Source organism: Manis javanica, unplaced genomic scaffold (genome assembly GCF_040802235.1).
Source record: "Manis javanica isolate MJ-LG unplaced genomic scaffold, MJ_LKY HiC_scaffold_25, whole genome shotgun sequence".
Lineage (NCBI taxonomy): Eukaryota > Metazoa > Chordata > Mammalia > Pholidota > Manidae > Manis > Manis javanica.
In genome coordinates this window covers 1,155,917-1,168,475 of record NW_027332171.1, presented here as the reverse complement: position 1 = coordinate 1,168,475, position 12,559 = coordinate 1,155,917, and positions in this window count along the sequence as shown.

The following is a 12,559-nucleotide window of genomic DNA, read 5'->3' as shown; positions in this document are numbered from 1 at the left end:
CTGTCTGTGATGCCTGTCTCCAGTATCAGAGCCAGTGGGCCGAGCACACAGGTGTAAGCCTCTGGGCTTTGCATCTCTAGCTGTTGTAGGTGGGGCCTCCTCTGGCTGGCCTGATGACAGCACAGTGACTGCAGGTTTGTGAACCACTGTTGACAGGCCAGGAGAAAGTCTTGGCAGGCTGTGTGTCATGGTGGGGGCCCTCGGAGCTGGCAGTCAGCCAGGGGGGTGGAGCACCTGAAGCTCCTCAAAGTTCCCAACCTGCTGGGCAGAGTGCACTCAGACAACCCTGTCCAGCTCTCCTCTCCCCTGCACAGCAAGCTCCATGGAAACACTGCCCCTTCAGCAGCCCTCTCGCTGATAGGAAGCCTCTCAGACCACCTGCTTTTCCTTTGTCCCAGAGTGGCCAGATGTGGATCCTGTCCTCCATAAATGGCCAGAATGTCAGTCTCTCAAGCACTCCACCTGTCCCACCTTCACAACCTCCAGAGCACCACACAATGTAGGTTTCTGCTTATAAAACATATCTCCAGGGCTAGGTGTTCAGCTGTCCCAGGCCTCCACCCCTTTCCCTGCTCCATTTCTCTTTCTCCCACCAGTGAACTGGGGTAGGGGAAGGGTCTGGGTTCTGCCAGATCAAGGCTTTGGTACATTACCCTGTTTCGTGAGGTCTGCTCTGTTCATGAGATCTGTATGCAGTCTGGTTCAGCCTTTTTTCCTGTTGCTGTTTTAGGGTTAGTTGTATTAATTAACTATATTTTTGTACTATTTGTGGTTTTAGGAGGAGTTCTCTGTCTCACCTCTCATGCCGCCATCTTAAATAATGTGTTGAATCTCTTTTGAATTTTTCAGTTAATTTTATTCTGCATCTCTGTGATTCTATTTCATAATTTCTTATATTTTATAACTCAGTTGAAATTCTCACTTTATTCATGCATTATTCTCCTAACCTTGGTGAACATCTTTATCTCCATAAATGAACTGTTAATCAGGTAAGTCAATTATCCCTATTTCAGTAAGGTCTATTTCTAGAGTTTTATCTTCTTTTTTTGTTTGGTACATATTCCTCTCTTTCTTCATTTTTCTTGATTCTCTGTGTTGGTATCAGTATGTAAATAAAACAGCCACCTCTCCTAGTCCCCAAGGGGTATCTTGTGTAAATGAAACTTATCATCCACCCAGATGCTATCTCATGGTTATCTCTCAATCCTGTGTGGTTTTACAGCAGCCTTTGGTCTTCTTAGTAGCTCCTCGTAGTTTATGGCATAACAAGGACTGTCAGTGACCTGAAAGGGAGGTCTCACTCAACAACTAGATGCAGGGTGATTGGGACCAGACACTCTGGAAGCATTTTGAAAATACATAAATAGATTTTTTTTGGAGAACTACTGGGCTCGGGTGTTTCTTTCTATGCCCTCTGCACTGAGCCCCCAGGAGGATAGTTAATTAAGAATTGTTTCTTTGTGGGCTTCAGTCCTCTGGGACTCATGTGCAAGCCCCAATGACCAACAGTGCCAGGCTGACAATGGATGTATCTTCTGAGCAGCAATCACAAAACCTGGGGCACCAGGTGTGTGCACAAGCTCCTTCCCAGGAGAGACTAGTGACCTGGAGTGGGGCAGAGAGGGAATGCAAAGGTGGCACCTGAGGACCTCCTTGGTCTCCAGCAAGGACTACATTCTGTTGGTAGGTGTAGGTCAAATTAGAAGCCTGACACTTATTCTGCTGTTTTTATAATATGCAAATAGGCCTTTTTCATTGAGATGCTGTGAGGTGGGGGTTTTTGAATGCTACCTCTGCCTAAGACCTGGAAGAAAATCAGTAAGAAATGTCTCTTTGCTCTAATCTTGTGGGTCTTGTGGATTTAAGCCCAGTTGGCTTTCAGAGCTAGGTGTTTTGGGGCTTCATCCCTCAGAAGGAATCTTGAAAGTTGGGACACTGGCTGATGGGTCCAACCTCCTCACTATTCAAGAGAAGCTGGGACTTGCATGTGACTGCGCCTAGGGCTGGGGTTATTGTCAAGATAGTGTCTCTACCTATCTTACCTGTCTCAACATGGGATTTTTTCTTGTTTGCCCAACATGTAAGAGTCAGCTTGTTGATGAATTTCTCTCAGAGAAAAATTACACTCTATGGAACTGCAGATTCTGGGTCTATCTGGGAAGTGATGAGTTCAGGATTCTCCTTTGCCACCTACTTGAACTAGAACCTCCTGTCCCCTTTTAACTAAGACTCAGCATCCACACATCAGCAAAAGCACATCTGTACAGTTAGAGATTCATATAAACAAATTAACTTCTTATCTCATGGAAATAGATAATAAAATACAGACCATGCAAAAGTTAGCAGAAGCAAGGAAATAACAAAGCTCAGAGTGGAAATAAATGGAATAAAGATCTTAAAAGCAATAGAAATGATCAAGAAACTAAAAGGTAGTGTTCTAAAAGTAAACAAATTGACAAACCTTTATCTAGCCTAAGACCAAAAGAGATAAAACTAATCTTAACCCCAAGCCTAATGCTAAACTTAGTATATGATGTTAACATGATCCTTATATCAAAAATAGATAAGGACACTCCAAGAAATCAAAACTATACACTGATAGTGCCGATGAATACAGATGCATAATTTCTCAAGAAAATATTAATAAACTTAATTCAACAACACATCAAAAAGATCACACACCATGATCAATATTAATTTATCCCTGAGATGCAAGGATCTTATACATATAAAAATATGTACCTTTGATACATTGCATTAATAGAATGAAAGATAAATATCATATGATAATCTCAAAAGATGATGAAAAAGCATTGATAAAATACAACACCTTCATGATTAAAACCTTCAACAAATTTGATATAGAAGGAACATACCACAAGACAATTAATGCCATCTACAACAAACTCACAGTTAACATCATATTAAAAAAGAAAGATTGAAATCTTTTTGTCTAAGATTAAGAACAAAACACATATGCCTTATCTCACTCCTCATATTCAACACAGTACTGGAAGTCCTAGCTTGAACAGTCTGGCAAAATAAAGGAATGAAAGGCATCTCAATTAGAAAAGAAGGAAAATTATCATTGTTGAAGATGTTATATTCTTATCTATAAAAAAATCCTACAGATTCAACTGAAACTCTGTTGGAACTAACAAACAAATTCATTAAGTTGCAGGATATAAAATCATCACATGAAAACCAGTTGCATTCCTATACACTAGCAATGAAACATGTGGAAAAGGAGTAAAGAACATTATCCCATTCACAATAACATTAGAAACAATAAAAGACTTAGCAGTAAACTTAATCAAGGAAGTGAAAGATTGTACTATGAAAAGCACAATATACTGCTGAAAGAAACTGAAGACATAAACAAATGGAAAGGTAACCTGTGTCCCTGGAACAAAATGAATATCCTTCAAATGTCCATATTACTCACACCCATCTCTATAGTCAACACAATCCTATCAAAATAATGATGGCATTTTTCACAGAAATAGAAAACACAATACTAAAATTTGCATGAAACCAAAAAGGACCCTCAATAGCCAAAGCAGTTCTGAAAAAGAAGAACAAAGCTGGAAGCATAACATTCCTGACTTCAAATTATCCCACAGGCTATGCTAATCAAAACAATATGGGCCTACTATAAAAATAGATAAGCCAATGGAACAGAGTCCATAAATAAACCCTTGCATGTATAGTCAACTAATATCTAAATAAAAAGGCAAAAATGCTCAATGGGGAAGGCTTGTCTCTATAAAAAAATGGTGTTGGAAAAATGAGATAACCACATGCATAAGAATGAAATCGGACTTCTATCTTCCACCACTCAGAAACATTAACCACAAATAAATTAAAGCTATGACCTGAAACCACAAGATTCCTAGAATAAAAGATAGGCAACGAGCTCCCTGAAATTGGTCATAGCAATGATTTTTGGGATATGGCATCAAAAGCACAAGGAACAAAACCAAAATTAACAAATTGGACTACATCAAATTAAAAAGCCTCTGCACAACAAAAGAACAATCAAACCTCAGTGAAGAGGCGACACAGAGAATGATACAAAATATCTGTAAACCATGTATCAGAAAGTATTTGTAACCCATGTCAGATAAGGGGTTGATACCCATAAATACAAAGAACTCATGCAACTCAATAACAAAACACACAAGCTAATAAAAAATGGGCAGAAGAACTGAAGAGAAATTTTTCCAAAAAGACAACTAAATGGCCAACAGGTATATGAAAAGGTGCTGAACAACACTAACAACCCAGCAAATGCAAAAAGAAAACCAAAATGAGATTCACCTCACACCTTTAGAATGGCCACCATCAAGAAGACAAGAGATAACATGGCAGTGAGGATGTGTAGAAAATGGACACTTATACATTCCTTTTGGGATTGTAAATTCTTTTAGTAACTATTAAAACTAATATGGAGTTTACTCAAAAGGCAACAAATAAGATTGCCATAGGACCCAGCAATTCTATTTCTGCCTATATATACAGTGGAAATAAAAACAGATATTAAAAGATATCCTCAACCACATGTCTATTGCAGCATTATTCACAAGAGCCAAGATACAGAAAAAGCCTGTGTCTGTCAGTGGATGACTGGGAGAAGAAGACATAGTATATACATACAGTAGAATATTATTGAGCTATGAGAGTAAGGAAATCCTATAATTTGTGGCAATATAGATGGAATTTGGGATCTTTATGCCAAGTGAGATAAGCCAGAGAATAATGTCACTACTGTTAAATGTCATTAATATGTGGAATTTTAAAAGTCACATTCATAGAAATAGAGAATAAAATGGTGGTTACAAACACCTTGAGAGCAAGGCAATTGAGGAGATGTTTTTAAAGTATACACACTTGCACTAAAAGAAAATAAATCTAGAGGTCTAATGCACTGCATAGTGATTATAATCAATACTTTATTATAAACCTCACAGTAGTCTGTCTCCTGAGAAGGATCTCAAGAACCCTTACAAACAGACTTGTCACACATTTTATACATTTTTAAGAAGCATTCCTTCAGAGAGCATACCTATGCCTGCATAGGGCCACACATTCATTCACACTGCCTTCTTTCCTGGGCAGGGGAAAGCCCTCACATACTTTCCCAGAGGTGCAATAATTTCCCTTCTCTCAATCATGCCTATGAGGAAGCTCATGAAATACTTGGCAAAGCCTTAAAACACCTCTTTACTTATAGTTCTTAATTAAATGAAATAATTCCTGAGATTCATCAAAATTGAGACCCCCAAAACAACATTAAGAATCCAATGAAAATACCAAGGATAATGATGTAAATGTAATGGCATCCGTTTTGTATGAGCTTATTCAAGTCTGATATCAATAAGGCAAATCAATAATCGGTGCTATTACATATGTTGTTATTCTTTCAACCAGACCACAAAGACCAAAAGTTTTTTAAAACCTGGCCGGAGTTGAGAACCCAGCCTATCCTACTGGCAATTTTCTCTCCTGGTCTTTAAGGCTTCCAGGTACATATCATCACTTAAGTAGCTCTAAGCATTCTACTCTATTATATCGTCTCATATAACCATAAATATTAGAGCATAAAATTCAGAACACAGACAATAGGAGAAGATGTATACCAGTTTCCTGTATTAATTCTTCATTTTGGAAATATTGAATATTCAATAACTATATTACAATGAATTCTCACACAAGTTTCTTCTTAGCAAACATGAACAGATGCTGAAATATAAGAAACAATTTGATGTGTGAACCATTGGCTATGTCAACCAAGGTAAATTTTCCAGATTTAATGGAAGAAAGAAAGAGAGGTTTAAGTCCCACACTCTCAGAAAATGCTATTGGCTGTGACATGGAAGTTCCATATATCTAACATCAAAAATTCCCATTGGACACTAGAGGCCAGAAACTAAATTATTAGACTCAGAGAAAATGGCACTGCAGGGTCTGTGTCCTTCAGTCTATTCAACTTTATGATTCAAATCACCTCCTTCTCCCATAGACTACAGCTGGTAGAGATGAGTATGTGACCAAAAAATTTATTAGATGGTTAGCACTGAAAGAGGCCTTAGGCAAAGATTAGCTGTCTCAGGCTGGTGTTTCCAGGAGGCATAATCAGACCTAGACTTTGTGTTGTTTCCTTTCTGTCCAAATGCCCAAACCCTACCTCCGTTTACTCCCATTCTTATCAGACACAGAAAAAAAAACATCAGTCACCACCAGGTCATTTCATTAGAATACTTAGGAAACTGGGTTTCTACACTCTTGGGGCCTCTGCCAGGTATTTCTTCAGTCTCAGAATCAAGAAGAGGCTTGATGCTTCACAAATATATGTGGACAGATTGATCAATGGTGAGACCACTCCTTATGTAGACTGAAAGCAATGAAGCTCCAAAACTTAAAAATATTGTATTTCGGTGGCTTTGTATCACGTGCTGGTCCATTTTGGTGTATTGCCTATGTCAAATTAAACCTTCTTTGTCCAAAGGCAGTGTGAAATTTGTAACAGTCCGTTCATATGCTCAGCATTATGGATTAAGATGATTCTGAAGGTATAATATGTTAAAAATATCAGAATCTGTCAAGTTAGCAATGCCCTCTCTTCTGTTGCAGCCTCTTCAAGGCATCTTTGATTTCCCTGTTCCTCAGACTGTAAATCAAGGAATTCAACGTGGGAATCATCACTGTGTAGAAGATGGATATAAATCTGTCAAAGTTGGAAGACCCGCCAAAGCTGAAACTCAAATAGACAAAGCTACATGAGGTACAGAAGAGGGAAACTACTGTCAGGTGAGAAGCACAGGTGTTAAAAGCCTTCGACCTGCCTTTAGCTGTAGTGATCTTCATGATGGCGATGACAATATAGACATAGGATATCATGACAATAAGGGCATTTATTTTTATTATCACAAAGATCATTGTTACTGTAGCAAGTAAGACTTTGGCAGAGAAAGTGTCAGTGCAAGACAGGACTAACAGCTGGGGCATGTCACAGAAGAAGTGGTGGATGACATTAGGCCCACAGAAGTGGAGTTGAAGAATGGTACACTATTGGGATACAGAACCAGAGATTCCAGCCATATAGGACCCCAACACCATCCCAACACAGAGCATGGGTGACATGATTGATGAGTAGAGAAGTGGATTACAAATGGCAGCATAGTGGTCATAGCCATGGCTGTCATTACACAAGAGTCACCCATGGTTGAAAAGACGAAGTACTGAACAGCACAACCCACTAGGGTGATAGTATGCTGTTCCAGGAAGAAGTCAGAGAGCATCTTGGGGGCTATGGAGGTCACAGAGCAGATGTCTAGGAAGGACAGGTTACTGAGGAAGAAGTACATGGGTGTGTGGAGGTAGGAATCCATCTTTATTAGGATGATGAGGCTCAGGTTCCAAGTCAGAGTTGTAATGTAGATCACCAGGAACACAATAAAGAGCAGTGCTTTGATTCTGGGAAAATCGGAGAAGCCCAAGAGGATGAAGTGGGTGATCTCTGTAATATTTCCTGTCCTAATCATAGCCTCAGTACTCCTGAGATCAGAAAGGAGACAAGAAAATGCACCACTGACTCAAATGAATTGACAGCATTACAAGTCTGTGTGCCGTCTTTTTCCTCCATGGAGCACCAGAAAAAGGGAAATGCCTACTGTCCTGGTAGAAGAACCACAGCTTTTCCTCTTGAATTGTCAAGGAGTACCTGCTCAGTGTCAGGTACAATTAAAACATGAGGTCCCATGAGAATTGAAAGGAATATTTAAAAACTTGACTAAGAACTTAAAAAGAACAGTAGAAATGCTGTGATTATTATACATGAAGCAGAGATTATTGATGAAAATAAAAGGGTTTTTAAAACACCTCTAATAAATCTTTATATAATCAAAAGCATGAGTGGCATCAATCCGGATTATATTTGAAGTGGCCCTTCGGTTCCACATGGACACCTAAATAGATTTTTTAAATTTCTTCCATTATTCACAAAAAATAATGACCCTTTCAGTAATAATTTCTCAAACTTTCCTAAATATATTTAATTTTTCACCTCCAAATTGGTCTGAAAATTGCACCACAATTTATAACTCTGATAATATTTGGGGGGCAAAGCATGTGTGCCCAATAAAGTTGCAGAATAAGTGTTCTTAGTGATGCCTTCATATAAATATACCAAAGGGAGGCTAGTACAGTTCACTACTGACCCCAATATATTATCAATTTAGGGTATTTTACTACCTGAGGAATAGCATGGGACTGTAGTTAGAGGTTCAGACTTTGAAGTTTTTGTTCTGATACCCTCTTGCTCTATGTACCAGTCCCAGTGGCTTAAACACACTAAGATTGGCCACTTATAATAAGTGAGAACAAGGAGAGCTCCTGAACCATAATGGTACTGGAGGGTTATATATATGAGGAAATTCACCAAAGTGCTCAGCACATGATCTGGCACACATAATTGTTTCAATAGAAGTTGGCTCTCATATCATTGCTTACAGATAGCCGTGAGTATCAGTTGTTCTCATGGATGGGAATTCCAGGGGTGCTAGAGCTTTACAGGTTAACGTGGAGAATTTCCTGAGAGATCATCAGCCTTGCAGACACTCAGGCATCATTGCCTCTATGTAGATGTAGACTCAGACCTCATGGGAAAGCAAATAAATCACCTGGAGCCATGAAGACAAACCACATACATTTATAACATGAAGAACAACAAATCAAGAGAAAACTTCCTGTCATACTGTTTTTAAACAATTTTGGATGTGAAATTTAAAAAATACACATATCTTATCAATTATGGTTTTATGAAATTGAAATAGCTCGGCTACTCTTCGAATAGAGTGCTGCCATATAATTTCTCAATTGTTTATCCAAGATGAGCTACAGTCAATGAAAATATTTCGAAATTATAACCTCTCACACACATCTCCAAAATACTAACATATGCATCCCTATGTTTATCGCAGCACTATTTACAATAGCCAAGAAATGGAAGCAACCTAAGTGTCCTTCAGTAGATGAATGGATAAAGAATATGTGGTGCATATACACAGTAGAGTATTATTCAGCCATAGGAAGAAAACAAATCCTACCATTTGCAACAGCATGGATGGAGCTAGAGGGCATTATGCTCAGTGAAATAAGCCAGGCAGAGAAAGACAAGTACTAAATGATTTCACTCATGTGTGGAATATAAGAACAAAGAAAAACTGAAGGAACAAAACAGCAGCAGATTCACAGACTCCAGGAAGGGATTAGCAGTTACCAAAAGGAAGGGTTTGAGGAGGGAGGGAAAAGGGGATTCAGGAGCATTATAATTAGCACACACAATATAGGTCAGTCACAGGGAGTATAGCATGGAGAAGACAGGTCATGACTCTATAGCCTCTTGCTACGCTGATGGACAGTGATTGCAATGGGGTGGGGGGGTGGATTGATAATATGGGTGAATGTTGAAACTACAATGCTGCTCATGTGAAACCTTCATAACACTGTATGTCAATGATACCTTAATTTTTAAAAAAAGAAATGTAATCATCAAGAAAGACAGTGCTTTAGTCTCCAGTCTCTGTGAAAGAGCAGGAACCTAACTTTGTTAAGCACTAATTAGTAAATATAGGTGACCTAATCACATTGGACCCCACCCCTACCACCATTGCTCTCGAGTACTTTTATGCTATTTCATCCCAGGACTGAAGAACTCTTCCACCTTTTGTTTCAATGGAGCTGAGTTCTGTCTCTCTCCCCTTTGCAGCAGTCTTAAATAAATTACTCCTTTTCTGTTTAAAAAATATATATACACACATATCTATAAGGGGGAAAGTAAAAGGGTAACACTTCTGTAGATAACAAAAGTTAAGTTGCTATCAGCTTAAAATAGAGTTTATTTCTGAGATATTTTAGTAAGCCTCATGGTAACCATAGGCAAAAATCTAGAGTAGATCCACAAAAGATAGGAAAGGGTATTCAGAAATACCACCATGAAAACTGTCAATGTAGAAAGATACACAGAAACAGAGGGGAAAAGAAACAATGAAAACACAAAACAATTGTAAGCAATTAATAATATGGCATTAATTCATCCTTATATCAACAAAAACAATATAAATGGATTGAATTAACCAACCAAAGGCACAGAGTGACTGGATGAATAAAAAAAATAAGATCAAACTATATGCTGTATATCAGCTTTAAGGGCAGACATATGATCAAAGAAAAGAAATGGGGAAGGATATTTCCCTCAAGTGGAAACCAAAAGAAAGTGGGGTACCTATACTTATATCAATCAAAATGAACTTCAAACCAAAAATGATAATGAGAAACAAAGAAGGTCATTATATCATAATATAGGAGGCAATTCATCAAGAAGATAATAGTCATAAATGTATATGTACCCAACATCAGAGCACCTAGATATATTAAGCAAATATTAACATATCCAAAAAGAGAAATAGACATTCAAATAATAGTATAAGATTTCAGTACCCCATTTTCAATAATGAATAGATCTTCCAGACATAGAATCAACAAGAAGACAATGAACTTGAACCAACTTAGGACAAAATGTACCTAACAGACATTTATAGAATATTCTATCCAATAGCACCAGAATACAAATTCATCAGAACATTCTCTAGTAGAGATCATATAAAAGGACACAAAATTAGTCTTAGCAATTTAAGAAGATTGAAATCATACCCAAGTATCTTTCCCAACCCTAATGGAATGAAACTAGAAATCAACAACAAGAGGAAAGCTGGCTAACCTCCAAATATGTGGAAATTAAACAACGCAGTCCTGAACAACCAATGGTTGAAGAAGAAATAAAAAAGTAAATGAAAAAAATCTTCAAAAAAAAATAAGAAATAGAAACACAACACATAAAAATCTATGGGATACTCCAAAAGCAGTTCAGAGAGGAAAGCTCATAGCCCAAATGCATATATTAAGAAGATAGAAATATCTCAAATAAAGAACCCAAGAAACTTTATACCTCAAGAAACTAGAAAAAGAATAAACTAAATCCAAAGTTAACATAAACAATTACAAAGAGCAGAGCAGAAATAAATGAAACAGGGACCAGAAAAACAACAGAAATATCAACAAAACTAAGAATAACTTTTTCTAAATTAAACAAAATTGACAAACCTTTAGCTAGACTAAGAAAAAAGAAAGCAAGACAAATAAAATCAGAAATGAAAGAGAAGACATTACAACTGATATGCAGAAATGTATAGTACCAAAGAAACTACTATGAATAATTATATTCCAACCTACTGGAAAACCTAGAAAAAAATGGGTAAATTCCTATAAATATACCATCTACCAAGAAACAGGAAGAAATAGAAAATCTGATCAGACTAATAATGAGTGAGATGAAATCAATAACCAAAACATCCCTCCAGAGAAAATCCAGGACAAGATAGGTTCACTGGTGAATTCTACTAAACACTTAAAGAAGATTTAACACCAATCCTTCTCAAACTCTTCCAAACTATTGAAAAGGAGAGAACACTATAATTCATTTTATGAGAAAAGAAAACTGAATGTCAATATCCCTGATGGATATAGATGCAAAAATTCTCAACAAAACATTGCCAAACTTTACTCAATGACACATTAAAAGGATCATGCATAGTGATCAAGATGAATTTATCAAGAGATGCAAGGATAGTTCAACATATACAAATTGATCAGTATGATATACCACATTAACAGAATGAAAGATGAATACCATATGATCATCTCAACAGATGATGAAAAAGCATTTGACAAAATACAACATGCTTTGGTGACAGGGGTAAAAGGGCACAAAAATTCTCAGTCATAATATAGGTTGGTCATGGGGATAGTAGTATAGTATGGAGAATATAGTCAATGATTCTGTAATATCTTCCTATACTGACAGATAGTAACTGCACCAGAGGTGAGGATTTAATAATATGGGTAACTGTTGAACAACTGTGTGCTGTATGTTTGAAACCAATATAAATTGCATATCAATGATACTTCAATAAAAATAATAATAAAGGCAAAAAATACAACATGCTTTGGAGAAGACAGGTAATGACTCTGTAGCATCTTATTACTCTGATAAACAGTGACTGCAATGGGGTGGAGGGGAGACTTGATAATATGGGTGAATGTTGAAACTACAATGTGGCTCATGTGGAACCTTCATAAAATTGCATATCGATGATGCCTTAATTTAAAAAAATACATGTTTTAATGATTAAAATCCTCAGCAAATTGGGTGCAGAATAGATCAACATAATAAAGGCTATATATGACAAACCCACAGCTTGTACTCAAGACTGAAAAATATTAAAGTTTTGCCTCTAATATTAGGAACAAGAAAAGGGTACCCACTCTCACCACTCTTATTCAACGGAGTACTGGAAGTCTTAGCTAAAGCAATCAGGCAAGATTTTTAAAAAAGGCATCCAAACTGGAAAGGAAAAAGTAAAATTGTTTATATTTGCAGATATGATCTTAAAAAAATCTTAAAGATTTAACTAAAAAACTGCTAGAACTAATCAAGGAT